The sequence below is a fragment of the Manis javanica genome, chromosome 5 (assembly GCF_040802235.1).
Source record: "Manis javanica isolate MJ-LG chromosome 5, MJ_LKY, whole genome shotgun sequence".
Taxonomy (NCBI): domain Eukaryota; kingdom Metazoa; phylum Chordata; class Mammalia; order Pholidota; family Manidae; genus Manis; species Manis javanica.
Genome location: NC_133160.1, coordinates 146,594,257 through 146,612,837, shown reverse-complemented (window position 1 = coordinate 146,612,837; position 18,581 = coordinate 146,594,257).

The following is an 18,581-nucleotide window of genomic DNA, read 5'->3' as shown; positions in this document are numbered from 1 at the left end:
GCTAGTGTAATTATTAATCCTCAGTCATCCATGCTTGCTCTGTGCCTGTTGTCCTATTCTCTCCCAGGGAGATAATCATAGTACTTGCTACACAAGCATTGAGACATAAATGAGCTTAAGAAAAACGTCTGGAACATAAGAAGTGCTACCTAAGTGTTTGCTGGTATATTTACTATTATCACGCAAGCCATGAGGAATATGCCTTTGATTATCTTCCTGTGTACTCTTCATCATATTGTTTTGTTATTCTTTTATTTCAATGAATCTTAATTCCATGTCATAGTTTTCTGAGCCAGTGGCTTATCTTTTTGTCTGACAGTTTAAAGTAATTATTGGTTCTTTGAAAAATGGCAATCGTGAACTGATTATGTGTTAACATAAGTAACATTATTTTTTGGAAAAGTAATTATATTTTCTAAAACCAGAGATTTTTTTCCAAATTTATTGAGGAATAATTGATAAGCACAAATGTATATATTTAATGTGTACAGCTGATTATATATATATATATATATATATATATATATATATATATATATATATATACATGTACACAACACACACACATACTCACACACATAACCTACATTGTGGCTTCTTTGAATCTGGTTTCTTGGTTTAGTCTAAATTTTGATTGACCTTCTGTTTTTACTATCCCAAGAACTCTCAATTAAGAAACTCCTCATCTGAGTAGATAAGAGCTCACTTTCCAGAACAATTATATACAGAATACAAGCATTGTGGGCCTGGATGAAAATTGTAATTATCCACCCATTTTCTAAACAAAACACAGAAATCAGAGATATAGAAAGAAACACAAACACACACATGATCATATTTCTGATTCAACTGAATGTATAATTATTGAGTAGGTGCCAGAAACATATGTTGGTAAAAATAGTTCCTATCTCATGAAATGTCTGTAAAAATTAAATGCGGAAGTGGGTGTGATGAACATACATGCACAGCCTTCCTCATTACTGACTCCCCCTCCTGAGTTGTGCACATTACAATCGATGAGCCATCACTGGTACATAGTCATCACCTCAATCCATGACTACATGAATGGTTATTCTTGGTGTTTTATATTTTGTGAGTTTGGACAAATTTATAAAGACATGTAGCCATCATTATAACATCATACAGAATAGTTTCACTGCTTTAAAATTTGTCTTGGCTTCACCTATTCATCCTTTCCTTCTATTTAACTACTAATTATATTACAGTCTTAATAGTTTTTGTCTTTTCTGAAATACCATGTGGTTGGAATCATATAGCCTTTTCAGACTGACTTCTTTCACTTAGTAATGTACATTTAAGTTTTATCCCTGGCTTTTCATGGCTTGAAATTTGGTCTCTTTTTTTTAGCATTGAACCATATTGTAAAAATTGACAAAGTAATTCTAAAATTAAATGAATAGGAAAATAAAATAAAAAAGTCAAAACAAACTTAAGACAATTTGAGGTTTTTACCTGACCTGAATTTAAGAATTAGTCAATCTTCAGTGAGTAATACAGTATGGCAGTGGTGTATTGGTAAGCAAATACATTAATGGAATGGAATGTAGTTCAGAAATTGGTGAATATGTGTACAGACAACTGATTTTCAAGAAAGGTGCAAAAGAAAATTGTTGAAAAATGGACAGTCTTTTAAACAAATGGTACAAGAGCTTTTGGAAATCCACATGCACAACCAAAACAGAACAAAAATAACAAACTTTGATTCATTCCTTGAACTATATTCAACATTAACACCCAATGGATCACAAATATAAACTATGAAACTTTAAACAGATATAGGAAAACATAGTAGCAAGTAATTTGTGAGATAGGGTAAAGCAAAGAATTATTTGATGAAACACCAAAAAGCACAGTCATTAAAGGGACAAATTGATAAAATGGGCTTTATAAAAATGAAAAAATGAATTATCCCACAATACAATGTTAAGAGAATGAAAAGACCAGCCACCAAATGGGAAAAAATATTTGCTAACCTTATTATTTGGGAAACAATATTTGCTAGCCATATTATTTCACAGAGGACTGAATCTAGAATATATGAAGAGTTCTCAAAACTTAATCCTGAAGAAAAAACAGAAAATAGACAAAGGATTTGAATTGACACACTTCTTGTCAAAGATATGCTGATGGCAAACCTGTACATGAAAAATGCCCTCAGATTACCATTCTTTAGGTAAATGCATGTTAAATGAGTTAATACTACACACATCTGTTAGAATGACTAACACTGAAAGGTCTGAACATGGTTTTAGCCAAGATATAGAGGAACTGGAACTGCTGATGGGAATAGAGTACTACAACTATTCTGGAACAGTTTCTAGAAAACAGTATATAAACAGGTACCTGCCTTATGATTCAGCCATTCCACATCTAGTTATATACTGCAGAGAAATAATAACCTCTTCCACATAAAGACTTGTACACAGTTTTTCATAACAGCTATAAACATAATAGAAAAACTGGGATTATATTCTTCAACAGTTTTTATTAAATCAGTGAATTATTACATATCTGTACAATGAAATGCTACTCAGCAATGAAAAAAGGATAAACTTGATAAATTCAACAATATGGACAAATATTAAAATAAACTGGAAAAGCTATACAAAGAAGCTAGCATACCATATGGTTCCATTTATATAAATTTCTAGGAAATGCAAGTAATTTATAATGTCAGAACGTAGATCAGTACTAACATTAGGGGGCAGTGGGGAGGGACTATTAAGGGACAGAAAGAATTTGTATGGGTGATAAATATGTTCATTTATTCAGCTGCAGTAACGATTCCACAGGTATATACTTAAACTATGTATTTTAAATATATGAAATTTATTCTATGTGATATTTCTCAATTCAGATATCAAAAAAGCAAAATAACCAAGTTGTTTGACTACTTTTCCCCTTCATAATCACCCTGTTTCTGCATATATAACATAATTTCTTTCTGTTTTCTTCTGTTTCATTAACCATTTTTCATTATATTCACTAATAGTCTGTTTCTTTTCATTTTAATTCCTATTAGATTTCTAAGGGTGGCAATGGAAACATTTCAGTCTAGATTTTCCAATGTTACTCATTAATTTTAGGCTGATTTGTTTCCATGCCTTATGGCTGAGGTACATAAATTTAGTAAATGCACAGCAGGGAATGAAAACCTATACCCAGATATTATGCAGAAACCTATTCTGGTGTAAGCATACCAGGTAATTGGGTTCATTTTAATAGTTTTAAAAATAAGTTTTTATTTTTACTTACTCTAAATTCATTTATAAGTGAGTATGAATTATAAATGATTATAGATTCATTTATGTTAAATTTCCATTTACACCGCAGCTTTGGGTGTTCTGCATTTAATTCATGGAGAACACTGGTTACATTGGAAGCCCTATGACCATAGGACATGGCTCCTTTTTCCTTTGCATATTTTTCCTTTGCATTGCCATGTCTGACCTCATATGTGAAGTTGTTGTCTTCCTTAAAGGATGTTGTCTTCTTAGTCGAAACCTGAGTCTGCACGATAATGCAAGTGCTGTGTGACAAAATTGTTTCACACCCCATCTGGTCAGCAACATTGATCCAAAGGGGTAACACCAGCCTTTTCTGTAATTTTTTGGCTTCTAATTCTTGCCTCTAAGTAGGGGGATATATAGTGGCTCCCTTAAAAATGTATATCTCTGTTTTAAACTGCCACCAAAGAGTTCTCTCCAACAAAGAAATTTTGTGCCAACTACACACGACTTGTTTCATTTTTTTTCTGTTTTGTTCATGGTGTATTGTATGTAGCTGATAGTTTATGAACTTTGTTTTATAAGTTATAGACCTTACTCTAGTTCCAGTAGAGTTTAATATTCTACTATGTTTTTAAAAACTTTTGGAAGACAGAATCTTGCTGATCTCAGGTTAAATGTCCTCAAGTCCAAGCAAATGTCATTCCCATATGGGAAAGTTTATCTACAAACATGCTTGGAGGGGCCGTACTTTTAGGGGAGGAATAGTTCTTAGGGAAAAAGTAAACAAAAAAATTCAATTGTTGGGAAATGGTTATGGATTCCAGAATTTTTTTTACTAAAATAAACTGCATTTAATGTAGTTTAGATGCTTCATCTAACTCATTATCAATCAACTCCAAATTCAAAAGCATTTATCTTAGTGAAAATTGAATCCCTTAATTATATATGTAATTTATCAAAACAAATATTGCACCAGGCAAAATTAAACAGGCAAGAAAGACTTTATTCAGGCTATTGCAACGGGAGGGAGAGGCCAAAATTCAGTTTGAATTGAACTCTGCTGGAACAAAGGGCGGAATATTTTTTATTATTTAGCTGTTGGGTGAGCTCATGGGAAAGTACTGGAACATTAGGAGGGAGGTTGATCAGTGGGATGTGTGAAGCATATTGAGATATTGCTGAGTCTGCAAATGTTTTTATCTATAATTAGACCATCTGTGTTTGTTAATTGGCACCCATCAAAATTAGGCTTTTATCCTCCCACAGACACTGGGAAGTAGGAGTCATCTTTTTCTCAATACTTAACATTTTAAAGGGAAGGCTCTCAGGTCCTTGAGAACAACATTCCTGGGTTGTACAACTGGCAAGAGGATTTACATATATCACAAAGAGTCAGAGAAAGAATGTATAATGGCAAACTCTCTAAAGTACAGGGGGATCAGGGCCCAGAGTCAGGGAGAAGCCTGTGTATAGGTTAGCCAGGATGAGGGAAATATAAAGGCATCTTGGTCAAATCCTGGGTAAAAAATTCTTTTGACTTTTCCTGATTCATTTTTATTTAGCCCATGCTAATTCTTACTGAATACTATTTTTTCAAGTAACGTCAACACATTTTTTGTTTTCAAAATGTGATAAAAGATGTGTTAAATGCATGAGTTAGGATTGCAAAGCAAGTCTGTAACTCTAAGTCTTGGTGCTATTTTTTTTCCCCATAGAATTGTATGAATTCTCCAGTTATGTGAGAAGTAGCAGGTGGCAGTGACATGGGTGAAAATTAGACTTGTGTTTCAATCACTGCTGAAATACTTACTACCTTTATTGGTTGGGACAGTTTCTCAGGTTTAACTGTTTCTTCAGGTCTTCACTTCCTTAAGAGGACTCTTGTTTTACATAAAATTTACATTAAGTAAATTTGTTTCCTTTGCCCTGTTAATCTGTCTTGATCAATTTAATTTTTAGACCAGTTAGGGTTGAGAGAATTTTTCCCTCCTATATACCAGTTATTTAAGAGGGAATGTGTCTCCACAAAGTAGATTTTTCTCCAAGATAAAGTAGGCCATTCTCTTTTTTGAAATGACAGCAATTAGAAACACCCTTTCTTGCAGTTTTCTCTGCTTGAACCTCCTCTTGACACCAAATCTGTCTCTGAACACCTTGGTTGTTTCCTCAAACTTGCTTTAACAAATGCTTCATTTCTTTAGTTTTGTGGTTTCTTGGTCTATTAAAATGCAAATGTATTTCAATAAGGTAATAGTATGAGTCAGTAGTTACTAATTGCTGAATTTCTTTCTTTCTTTCTTCACTAAACATTTACTGTGCCACTATTCACACCCTGGCATTAGGATTTGGGGACACAGAAGCAGACTCCAAGGCCAACGTTTTTAGAATTTTTGGTCTTTAAGTAGCTAACAGCTCCAGGGAAGGTACAGATGGACAATTTATAGACCTGTAAGAGCTAGAAATCAAGAGAAGTAGACACCAGAAGATGCAGGTCGCCAAATACTCAAAACTGACTTCATCTACTGAAAACGTTCCATGGTGTTGCTTGGCTCATGTGTCCTGAAGTGGCTATGTGGCCTCTTTCCTTCAGAGCTTTGATTTCCCTCTCTGGAATTAGAGGGGTTGAAAGCCCCTCATGTTGAACATTTATAGAATATGTAAGTGTAAGTAAAATCATGGGTCTCAACTCAAGGCCAAAAACTGTATTACAGAGGCACACAGTCTGAAAGGAAGACACATTTTCCTTTAAAATGTGAACATATTCTCCTATAATTTGTCCTTCATGATTTTACATCAAAAAGCAACTTTAGCTCCTAATGTCTTTTGAAGATCTTCGCAACAGAGGAAAGGAGGCAATTAAGGACAGCAGGACCCAGTTCACTCACCTTTTACTCGTGCCTATTTATGGAGAATGTGTGCTTTTATGTTTAGATTTTCAGAGGCTTCTGAAAACCTTTTGGTTGTGCAGGTAAGCATCTTTTAGAAAAACAGTCCTTCCCCCAAGACGCTTGCAAATATCACATCTGTTGTAGAACACACAGAAGACAGAACCATGTGTTCTAATTAGAGAGGAAAATTAGTTGAAATGTACCAGTGGATCACTGAGAGTGATGCAAATGGTTGGAAGAAAACAGCTCTTTCTGAATTGAAATTATGCCTTCTATACAACTGGTATGCCTAAAACAGGTAAATCAAATTATGTCTTTTCTCCTCTATGACTGCAAATTAACAGTGAGTAAACAGCAAGGCTGTACTTTTCCAAAAGTACAAATATTAATGAAAATCTCCTGGGTTTGCAAAATTTGGCTGGGGATACTGTTAAAACATTTTCTCAAGAGGAATGTTCTTTGTTTCGAGCCTCCAAAAAAACCCTGCAAATACAACAGCAATAGCTTTTCACTGCAGCATTTTGGACCTGTCCCATTCTGCCGGAAGAGGGATATATACAAAGATCTGAAAAACTTAAACAACAACTGCTGTTTTAAAGTAAAGTTCAACAAACTTTGGTTTAACTTCCTGCAAAGGTTGCATCAGGATTTGTTTAAATTTCAGGTCAAGACGCAGCTTGCTTCCTACTTGATCTGGAGCAAGTGAAGCATACCTAATAGAAGCCCTAATTTAAACACAAAGGTTAAATAAACTCTGTTGCATTTTGACAAAGGTTAAATGCCTATTTACGGAAGTTAATGACTTAATTGCATTTTGAATACCATTCTTTATATAAAGGTTAATCTCATATTTTTGACTTCATGTTTCCTTTCTTAAAAGGAAATACTCATTAGTACCCAAACAATTATCTGTTCATTTGTTTTCATCTTATTTATAGTTCTTCAACCAGAGTATTATCTGTTTTGATTGCATGAGAATTTTTTTAAAGCATTCAAGAAGAAAACTGCTTAAAGACAGAATAACATTATTAGAGAATTACTGCTTTCAGAGTCAAAGAGGAAAGGGATGAAGATTTTAATAATTAGCCTAGAGCAGAGACATAACCTATTGTGGGATCATACACCTGTCTAGCATGTGCAGGAGATGAGTTAAGCAATTTCTAGTAGTATAAAAGCAAACCATTTATTGGGCTCAGTAGAAAAATCGCTATTAGATGATCAAAAGTGTGAAAAAAAATTACTACATGAGAGAAAGGTACATGGTCAATTTGGCATTTACTTTTGATGCCATTTTTACCTAATTGTGATAATTTACTGCATGTAGTATATAAATTAGAAAAATGAAGCATATTATCCATCCTTTTGAAAATATCTTTAAATTACTAAAAACACCTCACTCACCTTATCTGCAAGCAAACTGAGAATCCAGGCATTGCAAGCTGATGCTGCGTTTTGATGATGTATACATTTGGGGAAAAGAGTCATATTTGCTGGTAATATAAATGTATTGCTTTAAAGGTAAAATACAAACCTTGATACACTTCAAATTCAATTACAAGTACTATAGAAGTGGCATGATTGTGAGACAGTTCATGCCTGTTACATGTAATTTACTTCAAGGTTATGGTAAGAATGAGAGAAAGCGGAGGGCAGAATCAGGAAAACAATCAAAAGAATCCTCCGTCCTTTTAAGAAGAGAGCTCAGTCAGGCAGAGGAACGCCATCTGATCTGTCAGGTGAAGATCAGTGAAGAGTGAAAGCCAAATGCCATTTTTGAAGGAGGCAAATGGGATAACACGTAAGTAGGAGCACACAGAGAACAATGGAGGGCATGCTAAACTCATCACTAGTTCAAAGAAAAATCTTAGGGCATATCTAGCACTTCTTGGGATAAAGAAGTAGATAAATTCAACTGGTACATTCTTGCAATAGATCCATGCACCATTTTGTATTTTACCAGGTTTGTTACTATTCTGAAAAACTGTCTGTGTTTCTCTATAGTAATTTTTTCCCCTTTATTTTAGCATGTCAACATTTTTTTCTTCCCAAATCACTGTTTCTCAGATGTTATTTTAAGTTGCAATTATATAAATCTGATGTCTTCTACCCATTAGACCCATATTTTGATATTTGCTACTACTTTTGTTTATGGTGAAGACATAAGACAAAATAGAATATGTAAATAGGCAAGAGCTTATTGGAAACCATTTGCACTGTTATTCTTGTTTGTGACTGTAAAACAGGATAATGATATTATTGTGTTTTTTTTTTGCTTTAAGAAAATGCAAGTTTATCTTGACAAACCATCTGATAGTGATTGTGAAGTGATTAAAAAGCTGAAGAAATTGTTGAGCTGAGCATATTATGGTCAATTTTCTGCGTCTAACTGATGGGTATGCTAGCTGTAAATACCTACTTATTAAAGATGTAATCCAAGGTATATATAAAATAGTCTTCCGTGTAAAATAATTATTCATGCAACATTGAAGGAAAGATGAAAAAATAATTTGGTGCCAATGAGGAGAAATAATTCAAATAGATTTATCAGCCATGTTAGGCTTAACTTGGTTAAGGCAACGAAAGCATTAATAGAGTCACTCCATTCCGTATTCTACCTTGGTGTTCTGCTTTTGCAAAGTCAATGAGAATGGGCCCGAGATTAACAGCGGTATCAGACTATTCCCTATTGCTCCACAAGAAAGGGTCAGTGTGCCAAGGAAAAAGGTAAAACCCAGAATAAATAGCAACGATTCATAATCGTTCCAGGTAAATACGTATTTTAGAAACAAGCAACAAGATGGTCACTAGAAGAATTAGTTTTATTAATATGTCCAGGTAACTGACATGTAGGAGTTGCAATGTAAATTTCAAATTTATAAATGAAAAGGTACATATCAAGGCTAACTAGTGATAGTCAAATGATGATAATTTCTTACCTGTAGATTTAAATTGCGAACTTTGGGTAAAAATTTATTTTTGTTTTGAAAATTTAATATAGGAGAAGTGTTCCTTAACTTCTTGTAGGGTTCAGGGAAACAGTCAAGCTGTGTTAGCTGGATTTCTGGAGGCTAACAGCAGGAAGGAACAGGTCAAGTGCAAGTTCAGAATGTCTGACCATTACCGTGTTTGCGTTGGCATCTCTAATTCCAGTAAAACACCCGCCTCAGTTACTAGTTTCAAACCTCACTTGTGTCTCCCTCCCTTGTGGCAGCCCATGTTAGGGGTAACCTTAATCTTTCTAGTCTAACCAATAATAGTTTCACCTATTGCCTCATTTCTCAATATTTAGTGTTGCACTCATAAATGAATAATTGTCTTGTAACCAGGAGCTCTGATTGTAGTTTCTGGTTCTACATCTAATAGTCTGTATGATCTCATAAGCTCTATAAAGGTGAAAAACGATGCACAATGGGTTTTTTAAGTGTGATACTATTAACAAGATAATTTTCTTAAAAGCACTAAAAATATATCTGGTGCAGTGTAGATTCCCAAGATATAAAGGTTAACTCTAAATATAAAACTTTTCTGGAGTTGCTTATATGCATTTGATAAAAAATTATCATAGGTGGAGTAATAACCTTAATAAATACTTTTCAATGTGCAAAAATTTCAGTAAGTTTCCTAAGCAGTGGGGAAAATATTAGGGGACAAACTCTCATAGCTCTCAAGTCATATGAAAGGGTAGCTCTTTTAACTGTATGTACTGATATATTGAGCAGTTTATAAACCAAAACTGTTATTATTACTATTATTGTCTAAATTATTTTGTATTATAGCAGATGTAAGCAGTATATCAATTACCAGGAACATTTACCTAATACACTAGCTAAAATTCATATTATACAGCATTATATTTTTTTAAAGTAAAATAGTATTTATTTTCAATATTTTAACTTGTATGTACCTAGTAATATTTTGAATCTTATTATATAATTAAAAAATTAAAATGCATTAAGCAAACATGATTACTTGAATGGAAAATCAAAATGGAAACTGAGTCACAAAAGCCATTTGTACATAGGAAGTTTTTGACTCATGTAATAAATATTTATGGACCTCATAATTTCTAGTATCAACAAGGCAAATAGTATTTGAACAACTGTTATAAATTCACGTGATGTGTATCTCAGAAATAGTATTTAGTCGCTAATTAGGTATGTTAGTATTTGGTTAAGAATGATGATTGTATCTGAATTACTTAAAAGCAAATTACATCTATATAATAATGATTTGCAGAAGTTATGGCTTCCATTCCAGCAAGTGCAAGATCTCAAATAGATCAGTTTTTGATACCTTTCAAATTTTCTCATGCATTATAATTATTATCCAAAATCGTTGAGAATTATTTGGAAAAAACCATTGAAATCATTGACATTCAGTTCAAGAAACAAAGTAATTCAAGGAGTAATTAAATTTATAGTTCACAAACCAAAATAAACTTCTCATTTTCTCACTAATTATTTTCTGTTGATATAGGAAGTACTCCCAGAGTAGATGACATTTACATTAAGACCTGAAGGATAATAATGAGATAAAGGGATAAGTGTGCATGAGAAGTAGAAAGGGGTTTGGTGCAGAATAGAAAAGAAGTAGTGCAAACGAAGGGCATTGTGTAAAATGGAGAATAATGGGGCATGGGCTTCAAAAACTAGCCAACAAATTTGTGACATGGGTGCAGATAAGTATTTTAAGTTTTACTTCAAATCCAGTGGGAATCAAATTTTCTCATAGCAAAGGGTTAGAGCTATAAGCAATTAGAGACTAAGAGAAAACAGACCACATCCAGATATTCTCCAAGTTTCAAAGTCTCTTGTTACTATAAAGTGAGATAAAATGTTATCCAAATTAAATTGTATTCATTAGAGTAAAACATGAACATCTATAAGTATAGTTTTGTTGTAGAAAGAGATCACTTTTAGATACAGAGATTCATGCTATTATAGAAATGGGTGAAATTATATAACATAAATGTAATTCGACCCTGTCATCTATATATGAAGAAATGGAAACATGAAGGAATTAAATGAATGTTTTCTTTTGTATGTTTTTTTCCAGGTAAGAACTTTACACCATAGTACAGCTTTTTTTTTTTCTTATTCCATTGATCATTGCTATTTAGTGACATTTAAAATAATTATTCAGTTAAGCACTGTGAGAGGAGAGAAGATATAGTCTCTTAAAGGAATCAATTATGGATTGAGGTATTACTATGAAGAGATTTGGGAAGGCATACAATTGAATTATTGCTGATATATATTTAGATTTGGGGAGACCAATGAATTTATACAAATGAATAATTGGAGGGAAGGCCTGAAAGGTAATACAGGATATAAAAATCAGAACGATAGAGTGTGAAGAATAAAGAAATGCATTATCTTCCATGGTAGGAATCATCAAGGAATGGTCTCTGGAGATTTTAATCGAAAAACAGAAATTATATTAGCACTAGAAATTCCTGCCCTGTGAAAGACTCTGTACCTACAAAACTGAACCAAAACCGAAACACGAACCAAAAACAAAAACAAAACCCCAAGTAAACCTACTTGTGACTGCTCCTGTGGAAAAACAGTTAATCATTTTGTGGGAGATTTTATGTAATAATACTCTTTATCTGTACTTTAATGCCAGTGCTTTCTATTTTCATTTATAAACGGATCAGACTTACTCATTTATTCCACATTCTTATAGGTCTGCTGAATTCAGGTGCTGCAGGATTAATGCAGACCTGATCCCAGTACTTATGGAGTCATGTTAGTGAAAGAACAAAATTTTGAATAAAGACTATAAAATAAATAGAGTTAAATTGTGATGATGCCTATGAAACAAATGTGAAGTGTTAACAGAAGGCTTAATAGTGAACCTCTATGGGTGAGGTGTTTGTGGTATAAGACTTCTAGGACTTTAAAGACTCTCCGACCAGCTTTTTTTAAACAGACTTGCAAACCTGTACTAGATTTCTTAATAGCTGATCAAATGTTTAAATCTGTATGCTGAATCTGTAGTTCTGTGGAAAATTTTATAAGCAAATTTGATTATAAAACAGGTGTTATACATGATTTAACCTGAAGAGCACAAAACAATATCCAATATCCAACTCTGCATCAGTGATTTACTTCCTTCATTATAATGTAATAAATTCAAAATGAATTTACTTTATTCACTATAATAATATCATATGTAATATACTTTATTGTTAATTCTATAACAACACAGAGAATGTAACAACAGAATGAAAAGATATCTTTGACACATTTATTTGCATGATGCATGTTTTCTTTAAATTTCAGATTCTGATTTTGCCTTTGAATAATTAATTACAGGATGTGTTTGCCATATTTTCCTCCTAGTAAATTCTGCTATCTGCATTAAGCTCTTGCATGGTAAAATCAATGTTTTGTCTCATTCATAATGGAATATATAAAGAGATAGAGATAAAAATTGATACAGATATAGACAGGCACACTAATAGATACAGATATGTGTGTGTGTGTATATATCTATCTATATGTAGTTATACACAGATATAAGCTTGATTTGTTAGGACTGTCACTGTGTCAGACAAGAGTAGATTTGTGGTATGACTGTAATTAAGTCATGAGCAGGTACTAAATAGCTTGATCTCTTAAGGTTGTTCAAATTGATCTGACAGTTTCTTTCCAAGCATTTGCCTAAGTGTCTAAACTGTATTACAATAAATTTTACTCCAACCTCCTTTTCTGGGGCAGTGGGAATTGGTGTTAATCTATGATTTTGGTTCAAATTCCAAATTTACAATTAATTAGCTGCATGGGTCATTATATATGTGGTTAAATTTCTCTAAGGCTCACATTGAAATTTGAAAAGTGTGAGGAATTCTATAAAATCATTCAGTCCCTTCTAGTAGTAAAATTCTACAATTATTTTCCTCATCTTAAGTGTTATCTTCCATTCTCCACAGTGTTTCAAAACTGGTCAGAGGGAAGCTTGCTCTGACTGAATCAATACTTGTTATGAAGTGAGGTGATCTTTAGACACAGAATATATCAGAGATATATTGAGTTGACTTGATCCTTGAGTTCAGCTAAAATACATTAAATATGTATTTTATGTTCTTAATCTTTCTCGAAAGCAAACTAGCAGGCAAAATATATATTCATTTCTTATCAGCTGAACCCTAACCACAAGAAGCAAAATCTTCTTTCCTAAATAAGCATTTCATGTACAAATGAATGTGACGTGTTTGCAAGAAGAGGGGGAAAGGACCTCTGAGAAACTGGAACGCATTTCTTGCTGAAACACAGGTTGCAGTCTATGGCAGTAAAACTACGTTAAATGACGTGCAAGCAAAACCAAATTATCAGTTGCACAGATATCAGTGCTGCATAGTTTAACTTCTAATTTTATTGGCACTTTATTTTTTAAAGATGGAAAATAAGTATATCTATTTTATGGGATAGACTGACTCTGTGGGAGACTAGCACATTTTAGACATCATTTTTAATTGAAAAAAAGCTGAATAATGGAACCCAATTTCACTGTTCCATGAATTGAAGGCCATTTTAAAATGAAATGAACATGTCTATGTTCATATGAGTAATAAACAAATCATAAACATTGGAAAGGTCAGTAAAATGCTTCAATGCTAATATTTTCAATTTACATGGCTGCACATTACACATAAGATATTTATAAACAAGCACTTACTTCAGTTCCTATGAAATAAAACTTTGACCTGACTTGCTGGGTTTGTCCTCTACTTAGATCACTCCATACAACTGGGACGATTGTGCCCCCCAGGGGACATTTGGAAATGTCTGAAGATATCTTTGTCACAACTGGGCAGGGGATGGGGAGGGGTTCTGCTACTGATATTTATTGGGTAGAGGTTTGGGATGCTTCCTAACAATGCAAACAGTTCACAGGACAGTCTCCCGCCAACAAAGGATTCTTTAGCCTAAAATATCACTAGTGCTGAGGCTGACAGATTATTAGACTTAGATTGCTACATTAATCCCTGTATTATATGTCGTAAATACTTTTTCCAGGTTTTTATTTACAGTTAGATATTTTATTCATCTTTTGTCCTAAAACTCATATTACTTGTTTAGAAAATCAATTGAATTTACCTGTAACAGGTTTTTACTTTGCTTTTATAGTGCAAAAATGCCTCTATTCAAAGAACAAGTATCTTTAAGAAACATTTGCCCAGTGTGATTCCATATTTATCCTTTTGATCATTATTTTCTTTCAATTTCTTGGTGATTTCCTTTTAACCTTTAGGTTTTTGTTCATGCATCTACTATTCCATAAATATTTACTGGTAATGAATACCAGGCACTGTGGTAGGACTTGGAGAATATCATGTAATCACTAAAATACATGGAAAATCCCAACAGCCATATGCTACAAAGGAAGGTATCAAGCTCTATGCCAAATATAAAGGATAAATTAGGCTTTTCAAAAGGGGTCAGATGTCTCAAACAAACATTTGAAGGATGTATAGAAATTAATTGGGTGTAAGAGTTAATAGTAACATTCCAATAGGGAACAATATTTATTCAAAAACTTAGCATCAAAAAGGAATACAACATTCAAGGAATTGAAGGAATTTCAATTATTTAATAATTAAAGTAGAAATTTTACATTATTTTCCTTCAAAATAGTGAATGATTTTCCCAGAACGAATCACTAAATAATCTATGCATTTCCCACCTTAATTACATACAGCTATATTTATATTTAGGTCTTGGTCTCATAATATTGGTATCTTCAGAAATGCTGTTAGTCTGTCCTTTCAAGAATATTAGATATCTTTAATCACTTAGCTCTTACAATATTAGCAAAATATATTTCAAATTAAATGCTATTTTTGAATTATACAAATGAGATAACAATTTCTAATCTCTTGAAATTTTTTTCCAGTTTCAACAATTATTTATTCCCTGGTACCAGGTGATTGGGTTATTTAGCTACTTCATGTACACTTTAACAAAACTGTAGAAACCAGTAAAATTAAAGAAACTCATGCTATTTTTTGAAAAACTTTCTCAAAGGAAACTTTACTTTTATATGGGATTAAATTATAATTATAATAAAAGTAAAAATACCAATTACTTTTTGAACATTTGCTGACTATGATACACTGCTTTAAAAGCATTGCATGAATATCACTTAACTTTTACAAATTCAGTAGGACACAGACATAATGTACTCCATTTTATTAGTAAGAATATTATGGCTCAATTACTAATCTGCAGTCACACACAGCTGATAAGGGTTGTATTAAGGATTCTAGTTCAGGACACTTTTATTTCACAAGTCACATGTTTAGCCCTAAAGCTAACCAGTACTTACTGTTTCCTATGACTATATTACAGCTGGGTGTTCAGTTAGCTTTGAAAGATTCAATTTCTAAAATTCTTCAAATTTCCTAGTCTACTCTTACATTTAGGCTTGTAAATCTCCTACATAATTTCTGTATTGGAAATGGAAATCTATGTTGACATGAATATTAGTACCATATCCCCAAATTTCAATGTACTAGGTAAAGACTCAGCTCTGAATCATTTGGCTACCTTGGCCTGGGATGCAGAAACATTTAATATTCAGAATTATTCCTGGCAACATGAGCAAGAACATTATTTATCTCTGATACTTGAATTATATTTGTGTAGCGACCATGGTTTGTTCCTTAAGTTATCAAATTTTATTCTAGAGCTGCAACTAAAAAATACAAGAATTTGAGATTGTGTTTCTCAAGACAGATCATGTACAGATGCCTGTCTGTATTGTCTCTCTTTGAGACTTAGAGCAATTTTAGACTAAATTATACCTTTTAAACTTCAAAAGTTGTGCCTAGCAATAAACATTTATTTCTGCAAGTGGATACTACTTGAATAATGAATACATAGGTACAGTCACTGGATTTTAGCACCTCACATGAAAACAGTTGTAGCAGAGAATGCTGGTAGTTTAAGATCCCTCAGGGGTGAATAATTTTAAATCAATGACTTCAGATATTATGCTTCTGAAATACAACCTCTCACAGGAGATTCCTGGCAGCACTGGTAAACATTATGCCATCTGTATAATTGCTCTACATAGTGTTCATTCCTTTAACTTAAAAGGCAGGGGAGTGGGGAAAAAGGACAATATTAGATTACTCTGTGGAAAATTGGCAAAATGTATCTGTGACACATGTATCAGATTTACACTTAGACTTGACTTCCAGTAGCTAAAACACACTGTACTTTATTTTCTGCTCATAAGTGGATGTTCCTGGGTAGCTTCTCTCAAAAATTAACCCAGGTATTCTGGCTCCTCCTGTGGCATGACTCCACTATTCATTTGAGCCCCAGTGCAGCCTGCCTCTTCCTGGAGGAAGCAGAGTGGAGGCTGCTGTGTGCAGCTTGCTCAGGACGGGAGCGTTAGTTTCTCCCGCTGGCAGGAATGATGGCTGCTGAGAGCTCAAAGCGGAGTGTTTCCTCAATTGTCTTTGGTGGAAGAAGCTGTCTTCCCCAAGGTTACTCTTCTCAGAGGCTGTCCACAGCCAGTAACTGGTCATCTGGGGTTACAGAGATCCAGTCCACTGCCTCAAGTTAGCTATCTCTGAAATGTTCCAGCCTTAGAACTCCCTGTGGGGCTGGCTGACACCTTTATTGCAGGTGCATCCCTCTGTCACACAGAGAAACTTCCAGCTTCTCTCTCTTTCCAATCCAGCCCTATCAGTATTGTTCTTGAGGATTCTCCCAGATAAATCTCCTGTATGTAAACATGTCTGTTTTCTGCAGAACCAAAAAAGAAGCTGTAATAATTGCATGTGGACAAATCCTGTCCTGTGGTATGCATTCCATATATAATAGAGGAATGCATGTATGTATCAATAAATGTATACACACATACATTTATTTCAAGATATAGCAGGCATATTCATGATCTGCAGTCTTTTGATTGTGTGGCTACAGCAACATTTAGATTATTCAGTGGAAGGTATTACATTGAAGAGTAAGTTTAGAAAGACAAGTGGTAACAAACTTAGAAGATACTGCTTTACAGATCAATTAGTTATGAATCAGAAACAATAGAGGTTAACCAAATTTTGTGGAAATAAAAAAGACAAATCAGGGAGATAAAACAGAACTTGGAAAGATTTGCATTCTTGTAACTGCAAGATGCATAGTGTCAATAGAGCAATTTATTTACCAAAAACCTTCTTCCAAAAACTTCTGTTTTCTGGAGAACCAAAGAGCAATTAATTTATCAAACTCCTTCTTCTAAAAACCTTCTGTTTTCTGGGGAACCAAATTATAGGAAAAGAAAAAGTGTCTCTGACTTCAAAGAACATATATTTTACCTGGAGAAAAATATGGTACAGAAATATATTACATTTCAGATATGGCTGTGAAATAAAGCAAGGAGAGAGAAAGATATTGATGGTTCATTTATTTTTGTTTTTAGTAAGGTAATCAGTGAAGGCACCTGTAAAGAGGTGACATTTAACTGGAGAGCTGACAGAAGCAAGGGAAGGAGTAATGTGTATAACTGGGGAAAAAGAACAGTAAGTGCAAAGGCCCTGAGTTGAGAACATACTGGGTATATTCAAACAATGGAAGGATAGAAGGCAGTGTGGATAGAGTCCTGCATAAACTGATCTGCTGTGTCTCTTGTCACAATGCCTGAACCCTAATACAATAGCAAAGAGCAAAGACAAATGTAAATACATTCTTTTACTCATACTATTAAATATTGCCGTAGTATAACACTGACCTTTCATTTGAGTTTGACCTTTCATTTAAGTATTACATATGAATTTATATTCAAGTTTTAGAAACATTTTATACCACATGTAGCCACACTATATAATACATGGCTTATGTTTTTTGAAATGTCACTTATATTTATTGTCCCTACTTTTATTTGGAAAAAACTTCAAACTTTGCTTTTGCTACTACCAATTCTGTTGATATAATAAATTAAATTCTTTTGACTTTTTAACATGGACAGAAGAAACTATTATACATGTAGATGAAAATTGAGTAGAACTTAGACTTCAGATAGAGATATGACTTGGAGGAAAGGTAACATAAAAAATGTTTTAAGAAGATAGAAAAACCTTAATCTGAAGTATCAAACACTGAACTGCGGTAGTAAATTTAGCTTACGAGGAATCTAATGCAGATTCAAGCCATGTATCAGTAGTCAACAAAATTCTAGCAAAATGTAGAAATTTTTGCAAAGAAAAATCACACTATGAAAAAACAAATATCTTAAATATAATGACAAACAATACTTTATACTGTTCATGTTAAGTATATTTGATAGAAGATATCAAAAAACATTTTCTAATGCATTAGAGGGATCCATCACAACAAAAAAGAAAAAAATAAGATTAACAGCAATCATCCCAAATTTATGCTATCATCTGTTTTACTGGTCTTTATTTTCCTCTTCCAAATGTCCATTT